The following is a 17985-nucleotide window of genomic DNA, read 5'->3' on the forward strand; positions in this document are numbered from 1 at the left end:
ATGACTTCCAGTCAGTTTCACTAATTAAACATAATATTTTTATCACTTTGGGAGAGAAGTCTTTCTTGATGTCTCTATGGAATTTCCTCCATTGTTTTCTTGTGGATTTTAACTGCTACAAAAAACAGCTGCCCGGTAAAAAAAAATATTTTCTGTGACCCCTCCCATTAGCAGTTTCCAAGGCTGTTTATGGGTCATGAGTCTAGACTTTTGCATATTAGGGTGTCACTTTTTAAAGATGTACAACTCAAAGGAACAAAGAATTCTTCTTCTCAGGCAACGGAGATATCTTTTCACTTCTTCACCAGCACAATGGACTTAGCTTTATCCTTGTTCAAGTATCTCATAAGATCAGTATTACTTAGTCCATGACACACACTTTTGTTCAAAATCTACACAAAAATTTGCACATCTCCCTAAATGTGTATCTTCCCATGATTTGAAGGGATATATTAGTCTAGTTTCTATGGTTTACATCTAGAGAAGTCCAGTCAGAAATATCTACTTCCTCAATCCCTCCTTTCAATAATCTTTATCTGTTCTTTTGTTGGTATCATATCATGTCTTTCTGAGTGTTAAATCACTCTGTCTTTCCTCTCTCTCTCTCTGAGAAAGGGTTGGGGTTCTGACAGCTTCATCTTGCCCTGAAAGGGTTAAATCTGCCCATGTATGCCATGGTCAATGTGACCAGCCGCTCTGAAGAGGCTGGGTGGTTTTGAGTCACCAGAGGAGGAAGAAGAGGGAAAGTTGGTACTTGTCCACCCCTCGGGGGCCATTGGGGTGGGCTCGGCCCATCCAGCCCCAGAGGTGTTATCAGGGCCCAACTCCTGCAGCTCCCTCCCGGCTCGGCTGGCTCCAGCTCTCCGGCCACCTCCCCCCCTGTCCGGCCGGGGCCAGAGGCACGGCCAGGGCTCAGCCGGCTGCCCCCAAGGGGAAGGGGGCGGCAGGGCTGGGCAGGGCTGGGCCGGGCTGGGCCGGCCTCAGGAAACGGCCCGGCTCGGTGTTACCTGTTCCAGTGATCGGGAGGAAAGGGCTGACTTGCCCTCTCTCAGAATTTTGTGAGTACTCCTCAAAGTCACATCTAGCTTCCTCAATGGTCCAACAATATGTCAATATTCAGAAATAGACTCTGATAATTGTTTGTCTAGAAACAATCTTCAGATCCTCACAGGAAACTATTTCCACTTTAACTAAAAACCAAATTGTGTTAACCTATAACAATTGTCTTAAAGCCGTTCCAGCCATATTCCGATTTGATTTCCTTCTTTTTTTCCTCTGGTTATTACAGGTTTTTCAAGGTAGTCTTATCTCTAAATTTTTTAGGTTGAATGTTTGTAGTATGATTTAACATCCTTAAAATGTTCCTTTCTTTCTTATCTTTCAGTCAGTGACATGAGTCTAGTTTAATTATTAAAGCTAAATGCTTTAATAAGGAGTTTAGTTAGGAACTCCTACTGTTTTTAAAAGTGTACAAAATCTCAAAACCAGGAAACAAGCAACCCGGATGAAAACAACAAGCAACTCAAGTGATGATAAGATTTATAAAATCAACTGTAATTTCTCTATTTTAAATTTCAGAAACAGCTTATCAGACCAGTACTAAGCACTAAGCACAGTTTGTTATTAAGGGATTTTTATCTCTTGCAGAAGCATCCAAGAAAACATGGTGAACAGGAACTTCATGGAAGTAGGTCTTGTTCAAAACTCTTGCCCTGGATTACAGCCGTCTCACTTTCAGATAAACACAAACCAGACAATACATGCTTATGAACCCAAACCCTAACAGAGACAATTAATCTACTTCTTTTTTTTTTCCCAGTTAATTAGCAGTAGGTTTATAAGGCTATGAAATGAGATGCATTATATTGTTTGGAAAAATGTGGATGTACATCCTTGACTCTACCTGGATACATCTGCACAATATTCTAAAGGCAGAAAAAAGTGTCTTCTCAGGAACAGACTAAATGTGAAGGCTTCTTCATGCATACTTCGTAAATTGTGTGCCATCACAGCCACAGAACTAGCATAACAACCAATGATCTCTGCTCTGAATGATGCCAGAAAATGCCTTGTAGAATAACAAAAATGTGGTCAGTGGTTAAGTCTCTCCTTGCATTGCCTTTTTGACACTTTCATAGGGTCATCTTCTAAAACTTAAGATGTATCTTGGCATGAAACTCTGAGACCAACACTGTGAGCCACAGAATCTGGAATTTTTGGATCAACCTGTGGAAACTTTCAGCAAGTTTCCACAATCTCTCACCCATATGTTTGCTACAACTGAGCATTTACTGTACTATGTTGCTGATCATTTAAATGCACTTCATAAATGTCTTTGAAGTACCTTCACACAACAATTTGTTCTTGCCTACTGCTCTATTTGCTTTATTAATTATTGTGTTGACAAGCTGTCTGCTCAGTTCAATGGATTATCTCGGGAGGAGAGACAAATTTAGGAACACATCAGCAAACATTTTAGACCGCCTTTAATATTGTCATTGTCTCTAAATATGTCTGGGAAAGTGGATTACTTCTAATTTTTAGGTAGGATATACTTTCTTTAAAATGGCTGAGGGATTGATTTCAGTTTTGACTTGTCCATTAGCAAGGTGTGAAATGACAGAGAAATATAAATTAAATCAAGATCTCTGCATAATTAGGTGTGGGTTATGTAAAACTCAAAATAAAAGCATCTTAAGTGACCTAAGAATAAAAGCACTTTATAAAGCAAATATTTATTACTGCCCTGCTAACTGTTACATGGGACAGAAAAATTATGCTGTGTTGTACTGACACTTTGTCACACCTAGAAAGAATGAAAGTCAACAATCAATCAATGTGATGACCTTTCAAAGCAGAAATGCAAGCTTGGGTTAAACTAGGCTCAGATCCAGCAAATCCAATTTAATGAGTGTCATAACAGTAGAATCAGTTAAAGTGAGTTGTTGACTAATTTCTTCCTATGACTTACGATGTCTAAATAAAGCCACCAGTAACAATTTAAATTGCTTTCAATTAAATGCAAACACAAGGAAGTAATCAAGTTATTATTTTGATGGAAATAAAAGATTGTGACAGATGTCAAATTCTTTTAAAGGTAAATATTATGGAGATACAAGATACTCCCCTGAAATTGTTCCTGAAAAGAGAGAACATTTCCCAATTCTGAATCCCTGTTTTTTTAATACATAAGCCCCATAGTAAACTAAATATCATCTATTTTAAAATAATTTTATTTCATGCTTCCTATACTTCATGGTATAAAATATATGAAGATTTAATATTACGTTTCAGAAGATTATTGATATGAGAAAGGTTATCATTATTCAAAAAATTTCAGGACATGAGAAGAAGTTCAGGTCGCCATCCATATCAACATTGCTATCCTTAGCTTCCATGAACAGAAACCAAAATAGAAACACTTTGATAAATTCATAGGATTTAGAACAACAGAAAAGAAATTACTGCCATCAATGACTCTACTTTGTTAACAAGATAGTTGCATACGCACCTAGCACACTCTAAAGCATACCAGCCCTGGTAAAAATTATAAAGATTTATTAGGTAGACAGACATTCTAGCTGTGATGTTTTGTTTTAATTTAAACATGCCATCAATGCTAACCTGTATTTTCAAGGACTCTGACTTTCATCCTTATATTTTTGTTGGCAACACCCTGACATTAAAGTTATCTCATGGATATGAAGCATAACTCTGGTACTTTTCAGAGGACAAACATGACTAGTTCATGATTTCTGTAGTTACAAGTAATGACTATGGGAATGGTGAAAAAGATCCTTAAGTTTCTTGTTCCCTAGATTCATTTGTAAATTTTATATGTAAAATTGCAAAGTGAGAGATACATGGTACCCAGACGAAAGATGGAAAAATCCCAGTCAGGAAAAAGGAAAATGTTGACACCATTAGTGGTGGGAACCCAGGAATGCTGCTGAATCTCTGTCATTCACGGTATACAAACATGACTGAACAAGGCACTGAGCAACCTGCCCTGACTGGAGCTCTTCTGAGCAGGAGCTTGGACTGGAAAACTCCAAGGGTCTTTCCCAACCACTGCATTCCTGTGCCTTTGTGAATGTCAGCCTCTTTGTCTTGCCAAAATTAGGGCCATCTACAGCTTGTGAAAGTTGGCCTTTGCTCGACCACTGTCCAGTCCCTTGCTTATCTCTGACCCAGGGCACATCACCACAAATCTCATGGGTGTACTGTACTGCTGATCACAACACAGCGTCCCTCTCACTTTCTGTTCTTTACCTGCCCAAATGTCCTCTCTTTGTTATTCTATGTCTTGGTTAGATTTGGGTAATAAACTGTACTTCTTAATGTGAATGCACAGCCTAACAGTTAGCCAAAGTATTGTCTGGCTGTTGAGAAGGAAATGACTCATGGAGTTTGTCAAAACTAAGCTACTAAACCTTTGCACACTCGGTACCTATAATTCATGCACTTTTGAACTCTAATCTTTATGCAAACATTAAAAAAATAAATTTTGCCTACTTCAAACTCTCATTAGAAACTCAAATTCTTAACAATTTGAGATATGGGATAAACTAGCCTGAAGAAGTACTAAAACTGTATTTCTAGTTACAAGAATACCATGCAAAAAATAGAACTTTCATTCAGATGATTTTTTAAGAGACTAAAAACTTCTGCTCTGCTAAAATTATTTGTGCAAGATTGTTCTTTGTGTGGTATAATATATACAAACATTTCTTCTTGTGAGCATTCCCAAACCAGACACATTTATGCATTCTATTGTAAGATGAGTTTTGCCTTGTATAGGTGCTTATACCCAAAAAACCAATCATACCTGTAATTCCACTAGTATCTCTAGGCAACATATAGCTGTGATAGAAAGCAATTTCTCTAAAAAAACCCCGACTTTCAACTATAATAGTCCCTACACCTGAAGGTAATTATTTTAGACTTCAACAGTTATATTGATTTCACTGAGTATGGTGAAATTCTCTGATTCCACAGACAAAAACACTTCTGAAAATAACATTTCCTTGTATTGTACAGTTTGCACTTCATCAGAGTAAAAGAACAGTTTAGTCCAATTCCAGCTGAACTCGTGAACCAATTATGGTAGCACATTATGAACTGACAAATTCCTATAATAGCATTCCTAGCAGACAAAGAATAAAGAGATGAAATCTAATCTAATTAGTCACAGCCTTAGGCTTTCCCTTCACAACTAAAAGGCTACTAATGTGGCAACCAACAGAATATTACCTGATCCACCTGTTTATTTGATTTTGGCTTTTATTCTTTTCAAATAGACTATCTTCATTAAAGATTAAAAAAAAAAAAGAAAGAAAGAAGGAAAAGAAAAATGAAAATACTAGAGGATGAACCAAATTCACCTGACAAAGAAACACAGAAAAACTTTGTTACATACAGATGAAATAAAACAGTACTGTCTTTTTGAGATAAAAGGGAAAAAACACATTCAATCTTCATGGTCAATAAGTAAATTGTGTATATCTAGTATACTTATAAACTGTCTCAGACCTGTCAAAACACTTAAGACATGTATACTCCTCCTTTATATTTTTAAGGAAGTCCAGACATTCAGTTCTACCCCAATGGTAAAAAGTAATTTTATTTTGCATATGAGTTTTTTTAAACAGGTCTAAACAGGGATTCTAGACCTTGATGTACAGCAGACATTCTCCCAGACTCAAATCTCCTATAGCAGATAGCTCTTTTCCACTGAAGTTAGTGAGGCCTCAGCAGTATGGCGTGGCAGTATGGCAGCAGTGCTGCAGTGGGCTCCATAAATCTTATGACAGACTTCACTTGGGAGCTCTGCCACGAGAGAAAATAGAGAGTGAAACTGTCTCCTTACATTGGTGTTACCTTGATGGAAGCCAGATTTTTCCCTCAGACTGTCCAGCAGACACCAAACTGAGGGAAGTATCACTTGCAGCATCTTGTGGAGAACACCAAAGGTTTATCTCTCTTCCACTGTGCTTTATCTTAGCTACATTGCTTTCCCTGCTGCAGTCCAACCATCCTGACTGGACAGGGCAATACAATTCCCACAGTTCAAAGTTCCCTTGGCCCTGAAACCTTTATTTCTGCTGGCACACTCAACGTTTGACTAGAAGCTTGGAATCTACCCTCACTTGCTGATATAACGTGTCCCCAGAAAACCTTCTTGCCGTGGTTCTCCGATTCATAAAATTGGGATCAGTAGAGGATTCTGGATATGCCATTCTTGGAAACATGGTCTGGATGACAACTGCTGTTAGGATAGAAGGTTAAACATACATGCGGCTGAAAGAAAAGCCCACGGCTTGACTGAAAAGCCAAAACACTTTGAGAGATATTCATCACCAAACTGACCATGTTTGAGAAGAAGACACCCAGAGTAACCAGAGAACTTTCAAGGGGCTTTTGACAAAAGAAAACAGCGTAAGGAGAAGAAATGAGGCATGAAAATCTGTAGTTGTGGGTGGAGACACTGAAGTGACAGTGGCTGCTGACATGGTCTGACTGAGCATTGTCAGCTGTCTCCTCATCACACTGCAACCCTACAAAGGGGTACAAAGGAGCCCTCCCAAGGGTGCTGCATCTGGCTTGGTGCTGGCAGCATGTGACACCCCCATCCTGAGGTGTCTGGGGCTGTGGAGACTTTCTCACTGTTGTGTATGTTGGCAGGCTCTAAGGAGCAGCATGAGCAGCAGCTGGGATGGAAAGATTACAGGGGCATGAGAATAGGATTATATAGGGTTACTATTCCTCTCTGAAAAGGCGAAAGAGGCCTGGAACCCAAGAGTGCTGAATGTGGGAAAGAGGAAGGTAAAGTTTTTTGAGGATTAGTTCTATAATAATGTTAAGAACATTATTATAGAACTAAGAATGTTAGTCTTAACAGTTTTAAGTGTCTAGTATAATGATTTGTTTCATTACTAATGCTGAATGCATAGTTTATTGAATGCCATTTAACCCGTGTCTTGCTTCAATCCTAATTTGAATCATACGAAGCAAATATTATTCTGATTGTATGGGTGAAGAAGAAGTAATGAGTGAGAGGAAAAGCAGACAGAGACAGGCAAAATACTTAGAGTAGGCTACCTGTAATTCAAACCTTACCCTCTGTTTTGTAGGTAGTATCAGTCAAGAGTAACAAAAGTAATTTAGATTAGCCTGTTCAATGCCACAATATGCTTGACAAATTCAAGATGTATTGATTCCACAGGTTAGGAAAGATCACCTCCAGACACATATATGTATACAGAATATTCCCTTACAAGGACAAAGACTAGGAAAGGAAAAAAGGAAAGGTCACTATCAGGGGTCAAGACGTTTGTCTCTAGAGATTTCAGCTACTCCTCCACTCCCTGTAAAAAGAAGCTGTAAAAGAAAGCTGCCCAGAACATCATTAACAACTTGCAATAGACAAGAACTTTTGGAAGTCTTCAACTAATCATGCAAATAAGGTGGGAGTTATTTTGTTTGGACTATTTTGTTGGGGTTTTGTTGTTGTTGTTGGGAGACAGAGTGAAGGCCTTCAACTTCTTCACTGAACTCTCTGAATGAGCAAATGAAGTCTGGATGCCAGATGACAAGAGCCAGCTTTAGAAGACTGGAGAATGTCAGAGGAACTCGAAGACACAACTAAGAAAGTTCCTATCAAGAAATTTGCTTAACGAACTTCAGTAAAAAAAGAGAGGATCAGAGATCATTGGATCCAGCAGATCAAACCTCTAGTTCATCAACCACTGTGACCCAGAACAAAAATGTATATCAATAGTGATCATACAGGATCCAATATCTACATATGGACACACAAGCATAAAGTTTGCTACATATTTTTAATAATTTTAAGTAGTTATATAAATATATTGTAATGGATTTTCCAGTCCCTCCTATTTAAGCTTCATAATGCTAAACACACTGTTTATCACTAAAATTACACGCTACTCTTTCAGTCTCCCTCATCTGAATCTGTAGTGGTGATGCATTTCATGCACATGGTGTAACTCTTGGGGGTGGTGCTGAGCTGGGCCAGGAGCTAGACTCAATGATCATTGGAGGGTCTCTTCCTACTCAGCTTATTCTGTGATTCTGTGGTTCTGTGACAGTTGAATTTTTCAATGTTAAATTAGTCTTGCTAAAAACTGAGAGTTTGCAAACACTTTGATAGGGCACACATTAACCTACACTCTAATGTTGTCCAGGAGTATTACCAAAATAAGATAGAATAGACTACAACTCATAAAAAGTTAGGTTTTTAACAGACTATAAATTATTTACCCTTAACTTGTTTTTGTTAACTCCCTTTCAAATCACAATTTTCTTGGCAATAAGCCTGACACCCACTCACCACCCCCCTCAAAGTACATAATATTATCCGTTTTTTGAAGAATCACCAAGCAGTCCATTTAATGTTTCCTTCAAATAAACACGTGATTTGGTAACAGCTAACATATAAGAAACAAGACTGAAGTTTGATAACAACATGATGAAAGAGTAAATAGCCTGTGGGGACAGCAATAGAAAAATGATTTATATCTCAGCAATCCATGATGAAATAGGAAAGAAGAATGCATTGGAAGTCAGCATGTAACACTGTCTTGAATTGAAAAAAAACGTGATAAAGTCATTTACACTGGAATACATTGACTAAGTCTCTCAATATCAAGTCAAGCCATCTCATTATGAAAAGGATTACATCAAAATTAGAGCATTAGAAAATTTCATTGACCCAAATATCCTACTAAGCTATTTGCCTCCCACAGTCTTTTCTCTCCACTAAATTTCTGAACATTTTACTTCATTGCTCCTGTCTCTTCACCTCCATAACTTATTTCCTCATTGATCAGTACTGCCTACACTCAGGCTTTTGCAGCACATGGCAGCCTCAAGATCGGACTTCTGAAACTCACCTAAAAGGTCAGGGGCACAGCACCACTCCTCTGTATCCAGCTTCAAGAGCTCATTTAGGAAAGGTCATTACTGTTATGAAATAGAATCACGCAATTTCAGACTTTAAAGCCATCAGAAGAATAAAAGCACTGCAGTTTGAAGTTATAAAAACAACCAAGAAAGAGCAATGGAAGTTGCTGAAATAATTTTTAAAGCATTTAAGTGGTGCAGAAAGGAGAAAAATCCACTTTTCTAGATAGACAATGGATAGCTAATATGAGCAAAGATGGATGTAAATCTACTTCCTATATGCAATAGAATCTATAATTCTGGTAAATATAACATTCAGAACTGATAAAAATGACTAATTCAATTACTATAAGGAACTTCTGAAGAGATTTTGTCAAACTTTTGCCATCAACAAAGCAAATTTCTTTATTGGGGCAGAAAAAGAAGTGGCAGATTTATTTCTGATACAAGGAACTAATAACCTAGGAGAAAGCTATGAGGAAATCCGTTAGGTACAAGTTACAAGCAAGTGGCAGTGTGAATATGTAAATATCTCTATATTTACATTCATGAGCTACCTTAAAGCTACAGTAGGACCAAGTAATTTTCTGGCTCAATGGACTTGTACCTTTTTGATTTGTTGGATAAATATTCTGTTGGTTAAACAACACTGAGATCCATGCCAATATCCTTGAAATCAATAGCTAGTCCAGGCAACAGGAAAAAATCAGAATTCAAGAGTACTTTTGTAACCAAATATAAAGGAGAGGAATTGATACCAAAAGAGTTAATTCAATTTTCACTGTGCCTGTGAAAATGTTAGCATTGTAACAAGGCACGCAAAAGCTACCTTCAGCATAGACAGTTGGAAGATAAGAGGAAGACATTTGGTTCAAGAGTACAATGATAGACAAAAAAAAGGACTGAATCTCTGGGAGCTTGGGATGGGATTTATGGTAATGGATAACTTGTGAAATGCATGTAGCAACTATATATACGCAACACGCTTGTAAAGTCACATGTAAAGTCCCATAAGGCTGGGAGTATTTCCAATGGGATCTTAGGCCTGAATAAACCTCTTTAACTCAGCTTTCTTTTTAGAGAGTTTTATCCCAATATTTGGTGACACTTTTGGCATATGAGAACTTAGAACAGTATCTTACTTATAGCAGAACTTGAAACAAACCACAGTTTATTCCAAGGCCTAAATTTGTGACAACATACAGAAATAATTTTCAGATAGTTTTTGTTTAATTTTACTTACTTCCTAAGCAAGAAAGATAAAGAAAACGACCTTTAAAGTATTTTTGTTTATTCAGACAGATATAGCATTAACCTTTGACACAGTATATCTTTTTAGATCACTAAGGTTGAAGTTATCTGTCTCCAAATCCCCACTAAACAGCCAGGTACACTAGCTGTATTAGCTGCATTTCTTACAAGAACAGCCTAGCAGAATATATTGGTCTATCTTTAAATGGCAAATGGCTTACTAATAGTGAAATGGTCACTGTATAAAAGCATAGCAGAACTCAGCACCTGAATGTGAGTGATTTTCTACTTCACAGCTTTTCCAGTATCCTCTAGCTTGCCCAAAACTGTGAAGTTTCTGATGGAATTGGGGCATTAATTTTGTGGTGAACCTTTTTGTGTGATCTAATTGTTCATACAGCTCTAGTAAGCACAGGTAGGTTACTTAGTTTACAAAAAAGTACTCTTCATACAGCTGTGATGCCGCAACAAGTTAGCAGTAAAAGGACTGTCAATAAAGTGGCAGAAACCTTGCTGAACAACAACAACAAAAAAAGGTGGCACTTGTTGGATGCATAAAATAATGTGATTCTGCTTAGAAATGATACAGAACATATACTTCTACTAAAACCTATCTTTATTCTAATCAATAAATTAGTGAAAAATCATTATAAAATAAATTAATCTCTTCAAATATGGTCTACAAACTGAATATCATTTTCAATAAAGAAATGTGTCATTTATAAAAATCTTTTAAAAATTTTAATAAATCCAGCTTACCTTTGTATATTGTAATACATACAAAAGGCTCAAGTATAGGGCAATTGATTTTTAAACATAGTCTTACAATTATTCTTAATTTATAAGGTATTTGCTGGAGTTACTAGGAATTGGAGTGCTGACAAAGAGGAAGATAAGTTATACTTTTCATACAGATGTAAACTTGGATCCCTGTTGAGAGTACAATGCTAAAACCAGGGTGATCAGTCTTTGTATAAAGTATTTTTCTGAAGATACTGAAGCATCTCCTTGATCCTTAAACTCTTCAAAGGGCAGAAGTACACAGATCATTAAATCAAAAGAAAGAAGAGGAAAATAATCTGTTCTATACTGTGGTAGGAACATCTTGTAAATTACTTCTATTCTACTTCTATCCTACTATTATCCTACTTCTTTGACATCATTCATCAAGATGAGGGCAGCAAATACACAACAACCAAGTAACCTTAAAAACACAAACATCTAGAAGAAAACAAGTAACAGTAAAACTTAAGTTTCAGAAACAGCATTATTACTTGTGTATTCTTGCATACACCTTTCAAATGCAAAGAGCTTTGGAACAACTGTTGTTCCATGTTTCCTCAAACTAAAGTATTTGTAGCTGTCTCTTGTACCCTGACAATGGATTTAACCTACCAAATTACTCAGATGTTATGTTGCTACCTCAGCATTGCTTGCCTTTGATGAAAAACAACTTGGCGCACAGCTTGTATTCCTAAAATATATCCTAACATCCCTATGTGATAAAATCAGGGCCCAAAGAGTAAAATAGTCATTGTTTCCTCACACACAGAGGAAGTCATTTTAGCTCACAGCATCTTGTGTTCAGTGGACAGGCTGTAGAAAAAAAATTACTGATTAATCATATCTCTGGTTGAAGTATTTAACTCCCCAGAGCAGGGCATATAGTATTTCATAATGCAGAAATGATTGGATGTTTCAGAACCCAGTTCTGAGGCTGCTCAAAACTATTTTGGGTACTTGCAATAAATAATTCTCCTATTCCATGACAATAGAAAAAAATGATGGCTTAAAACCAGTTTTGCACACCCTCCTGCTCCAGCTCATCCAGAATACGCTATTAGAAATTAAATTCCTTGTTTGTATAAGGAGTGAGAAGGTCATAATTTATCAATTTGTTAAGAGATCAGGATAAGATTTAAAGGTAATGCATAGATTAAGTTCAATTGGAAAACTAGATAGAGAAATAGTCATATGACAATTTCTGACACATTGGAAACTGAATATAATTTTTCCAAACAAAATTCCCCAAACAGTTAAGAAAGATAACAGTTTTGATATTGTGCCAAGTTGCTTTTACAGTGGATAACTGGGGGATCTTTCTCTCAGGTACATGTGTTATAAGTGTTACATTTATATTGTTATTTTTGCAAAATATTTTGTTTGTTAAATTTGAAATTTTTTTGCTGCTGTCTGTCATGGTAATTTCACACACACCAATGGATGCTTTTCAAACCCTGATAAATTTGAATCAGTCTACCAATTAGATTAGCCAAAATACCTTAATTTAAAACTAAAATTCCATTATTCACACAATCCAAATTTTCATGAAGACAAATCTCGTCTGAGCTCTTAGTTGTACCAGTATATAGCTTTTAACTGTCCTTCCTTTATACTACTGTTTTAAAAAAGAGTGACAGAAACATTGGTCTTTATTCCAGACTTCACCTCTAGTTCAGTATTGGTATAGTTATTCAGGCATGACAAATTATTAGTGTTCATTAGGTTTATACACTGATCATAGTTCTTTTATTCCAGCTACTCAAGTGTGATTCTTTCACAATATGTAATGTTTGGATTTTGGAAGCAATTTCTCAGCAAATAACTATAATATACTAATACTAATTTTTCAGCTAAAGGAAGGTTGGTTTATACTTATCAGAGTTAGAAAAAGCTGCTTTAATTATAACTCTGCCCTTGTAGTTAGGTGGATGCAGAACACCTAAAGCTCCTCCCAATGATTTCATTGACAGCACAGTTTGCAAGTTTGTTCACAGGCACTCAGGGGATTTCAAAACTGCTTGTGAAGTATTTATTGTGATAGTTAATAGTGATGGGACACACATAAGAATCTCTGTACTCATATGTGAATAGAAATGCTTGTGACACCTGACTGACAATATTTGTTCACTTTATTTTAACAAAACCACAAGATTTTATTCCTACTCTAGTTCCCATCTTTGAACATCTCTTAATATTTGAAGAACTTTTATTCACTGTGAATTTGCTGTATAAGATAATGAATCAACTTTGTTTAAGGTTCCATTTCAAATCAGACTTTGTTTTCCTGAGCACATGAAACGAAACTATTCTTCTATTACAAGTATACAAGGTACACAAAATTCTGTTACGGTATTGAATATTATTCTTCCTGCTTCCACAATACCTCTTCACTCTAATTGAAGTTTGGATTTCAATGGTATTCTATAAGTATTTTTTGGTTTTGATACAGTTTCTTTTACATATTTCAGCCTGCTCTGTGATGTGAAAGATCTTTCCTCTGCTGCACGGAGAATTAGAAGGATCTATAAGAAAAACAAAGGAAGACTCAGGATATTTAAAATATTGAAGACCTATGAAGTATTATTGTGTACTGGTTGATATATCCTTACCTCTAATTCCAGAAGTGCAATGGCAATTACTCTCAGCTTGTGGTAAAGTAGAAGAAAATCAAAATATTTGGAATAGGCATGGAAAAAAAGAAATAGGACAATTACAGAAATTAAATGAAACAGAGGAACAAAGAGATGATACATTTTCAATAGAATTTTAGGAAGATGATTCTTTGTTGATGTTTGAAATGGTATAGTGCTAAAAAACCCCTTGACATAGATCAGCTAAATTAGACTGGGATATTTATGGTGCAATAAACCTAACTAAAAATAAGCAGAATGAAACAGAAAGGTCAAGAACACAGACAAGAAAAATTACCATAAATCTTGAAGATTTTCAAATAAATGTTGCATCCATTTGTTACTACAATTTTTTTTTAAATAAGAGGTATTTAGACCAATCTTTTCTCTCTCCTCTAATCTTTTAACCCACTTTTGACATGGTACTCTTTGAAAAGAGTATATTCACCAGATATAATATTCACCAGATCTTCTTCAATTATTTCCAGTCTAGGAGAGAAAAATTTTGTTTTCTATATAGATAGAGGGTTTTGTATTTTTACTTTTCTGTAGATTTTTCTCCTTCTATGTTTTTCACCCAGCTCACAGGTGACTATTCTCAATGTTTATAAAACTATACAATGTTATTTTATATCAATGTATAGAGCATATACACATTCTAGGAATATTTGATTCTTCATTCAACTACACTATCAAGACTCGACTTTTGCACAAAGTATTAAGAAAAAGCTATCTCCAGGAATAGACTTTTCTAGATAATACTATTGGATCAACACAAAAAACAAATCCTGAAAATGGGCAAATCTGTTTTTCCAACACTTCACTTACTAATCTGTGTAGAATAAGTGCACTTTCTATAGAACTGTTTTCAAATTCACAGTTCTGGTTCTTATGCTAGAACATAAGAACATTTGTGTCATTCTTCATCATTCTTCTCCCGAATGCCCTTGTGTGTTTTATTTTTCTTAGAAAATACACTTAGAAAAGCATACTTTATATTTTCTTAGGAAAAAAAGAGATTAGAAAAAAATGTTCATGAAAGCAATTGTTTCTGTTGAAATTATGTTCACAGAAGCCAGGATCTCATATAAAATTGACAATATAGCCGTCACTCATGAGATTAGGTTAATACAAATATTTTCTCCAGTGTTGTTAAATTCTATTATCACACATCTGTGAACTCTTCTAGTCAGCCAAAGACATTCAGTGCATCATGTCTTATTCAACATATTTAGACTAGATGTTAATGACTAGACCCATTCTCTTTATTTTAAACTTCCCACTTTCCACTCTAGTTTTGTTATGAACAAAAAATTTCTACTCAAGGTAATTGAGTATTTGAATTGTATTTGAATTACTGATGTTGCAAAGTTTTATCCAAACCAGTTTTAAAATAATTCCGTGATTTTAGTATTAGAACGAACATCTCTGCAGGCAATATCTGATGACTTTGGGGAGATTACAGCACTCAATACAATATATCTTACATGAGTTTCCATCTGAAGAGCTGCTCTGGATTTTTGTAGCTGACAGAGCTTACAATTCAGGTTATTCAAGCGACCTTAGCTTCTATGTCTCCAATACATTCTTAGTCTGTATAAAAGTACTTTGTAAGAAATACTGCCTGTTAAGGCTGTAACAGTATTTGATGATCGTCAGTATTGTTGCTCAAATGTGTTAGAAAATTACAGATATATTATCTCAAATTCTAAGATCTAAGAAAAATTAAACAGAAAACCTGGATGGTTTTTTGTTTTGTTTTCTTCCCAGAATACCAGTCTCAGTTTCTTGGAATGTGTTTTTGGTATGCAACAATTTACCATTTTAAAGATCTTTTTGTTTTTTAAATTTAACACCTTTAAGAATTTTTCTCCACAATTCAGTGTTTCTTTTTCATGGGTAGGGTTGAACAGAGACATCTTAAGACTTCACTGAAGTACTCTTCAGTGTACTGAATTAGTACACAGTACATTCCTGGCATACATATTCAAGTATATCAAATTATAAAATACTTTCTATAAATACATATATGGGTAATTTTAAAATCTGCTTCCCAGACAGGAAAACAATCATTTAAGTACGTGCAAAACCCAAATTCAGAAAAGAAATAAACATGGATGTTTATTTCAATAAGCAGTGAATTGGTTTCAGAACTGGAACGCATATTCATCAACATATTTTACAATATTCAAACATCCTACCATTAATCTTCACGTTGATGAGCTGTCAGTGTGTTTAAGATCTGTAATCATAAACCCACTTATTTACATAGATGGTATCTTATGGAGTGTAAGTCTAAGATAGCTCCTGTGTTTGTATATTTCCAACTCTGAATTCAAGAGGAATACATTGAGAAATATAGTAAAATTAACATGGCTCCTATTTTCTTAAAACCCATTTTTGTAAAACGTTTTTTGAATCAGGTCAGCTTAACTCAAACAGTCCATTTCCAAAAAATCCACCAGTTTGCTGGTAGGCAGCACTCTTCCTCAGACCTTCACATCTCCAGTGACTGTGCTATCTGGTTTGAACATCCATGGAAGAAAGAGCTAAAAATGCCCTTCACAGAAAGTGAAGGATGAAACAGACATATATGCTTAATGGGTGAAATAGGTAAATTTTATTAGAGTTCCTCCCCTAACTAATAACTTGTCAGACTTGGTAAATTCAAGTCCAACGCAACTATACTGCATGAGTGCTTTCAATGGTAGGGCATTTGGATTCTCATTATTAGCAATTATAATGGCTTATTTATGACCCAACAAACTCAGCAAATGTCAAGAAACTAATAAATAGTTTCACTGCATTTAGTATCACTAAACTTTAAAATTTATATAATCACTGGAAAATATACCAGGGAAAATTACCAAGACAGCAATGCTCCAACCTTGCAGAAACAAGATTTAGTATTGAATTTTTTCATGCTGTGGAAGAATGCCTAAACCCGCCTTTTCTAAGCCATAGTCCTTCCAAGCAACAGACATGATAAAAAATGAAAGTGTTGCATAAGTTTAATTGCTTAGCAACTTGTCCCAATAATTTTGCAGCAAATATTTTTTCAATCTTGCTCCTAGGCAAACCATTACAAGAGAAATACAGTCTGAGCATGAGAAGAAGATATGCTCAACTACATATTGCATATTGAAACTACATATTGAAACTGTTCAAACGGCTTCATCAGCTTGAGCCCTGCTGCCTACTTGGAGAGAGCAACATAAATAAATAATCAATAATTAAAAAAAAATAATAAAAATAAATAATTTTAAAACTAGTAATTTTTTCCTCAGGTCATCAGCCTTTATGGTCAAGCAAGACAGTCCTGGTTTAAGAGGTTTGTTGCATTTGAAACTTGAAAAACCAAGCAGTGTAAGCCTTGGATAACATTTTGAAAATGTAAGAAGGAGGAAATGGGATAAAGAGCCAAAAATGGAATCAATCACTGCATTTCTTAGAATGCTCCAGCTTGAACAAATCAAAGAGTACTAGATGTCTCAGATTTAGCAGAAACATTGAAAACAATTTTTCACTGAATGACAGGAATTTTTCTGCCAGTAGAGAAAGTCCAGTAGCTGAAGTTTAATATTTGAGGAGACACACCTTTTAAGAAGTTTTTTCCCCCCCCAGTGTTGACACTTCAGCAATTGTATTCCAAGTAGCTACACTGTATTTCTCCTCTCTTTGAGATCCTGCCATGTCCTAGATCTTAATGTGATCTTGTGCCCATGAGTATCACAGATTAATTCGTAACAGGAAACAATCCAATGCAGGAGACAGAAGTTATACCTTGAGAACTGCCAACACAAGGCCCATCTAGGACTGAACCTACCTAAAATGGAAAGACATTTTACAAATACAAGGCTTCAAATTCCTTGAATTTCAAGGACAACACAGACTAACATTAAAAGTACTTTCCTCTATGGTCAAAACTCATCAGAGAACACTTAAATAATTGTCTGGGCTTCTCGTTATTGAGAAGGTCTCATTTTGAGTCACATTCTTATTATCAAAGCCAGTATTAAATGCAAACATATTAACAGAAAGTACATTTTCTCTCTGCTTCCAATGATAGAAATAACTATCAATAAAAATGCTTTCATTAAGTATATTACTGAGAGTTAACATTATATGTGCTTATGTTAAAATATCGTTAATTCAAAAGTATGTGGTTGCACTTACTAAGAGGAGTAACTATTCCAAACTTTTTGTCTATAAAGATGATGCTGAACATTTATGCTCCAGCACAGGGAAAATGATTACATTTTGAGAACTAATAACGTGCAACTTCAAGCAACTAAAAAAATTCTATTGATATTTATTATTTGTTTTCTAGAGTTCTATATGTTATACAGTCCTGTTTCCTGAGAACATTTCTATGTGACAAATCCATCCACGTCTA

The sequence above is a fragment of the Prinia subflava genome, chromosome 1 (genome assembly GCF_021018805.1).
Source record: "Prinia subflava isolate CZ2003 ecotype Zambia chromosome 1, Cam_Psub_1.2, whole genome shotgun sequence".
Taxonomy (NCBI): domain Eukaryota; kingdom Metazoa; phylum Chordata; class Aves; order Passeriformes; family Cisticolidae; genus Prinia; species Prinia subflava.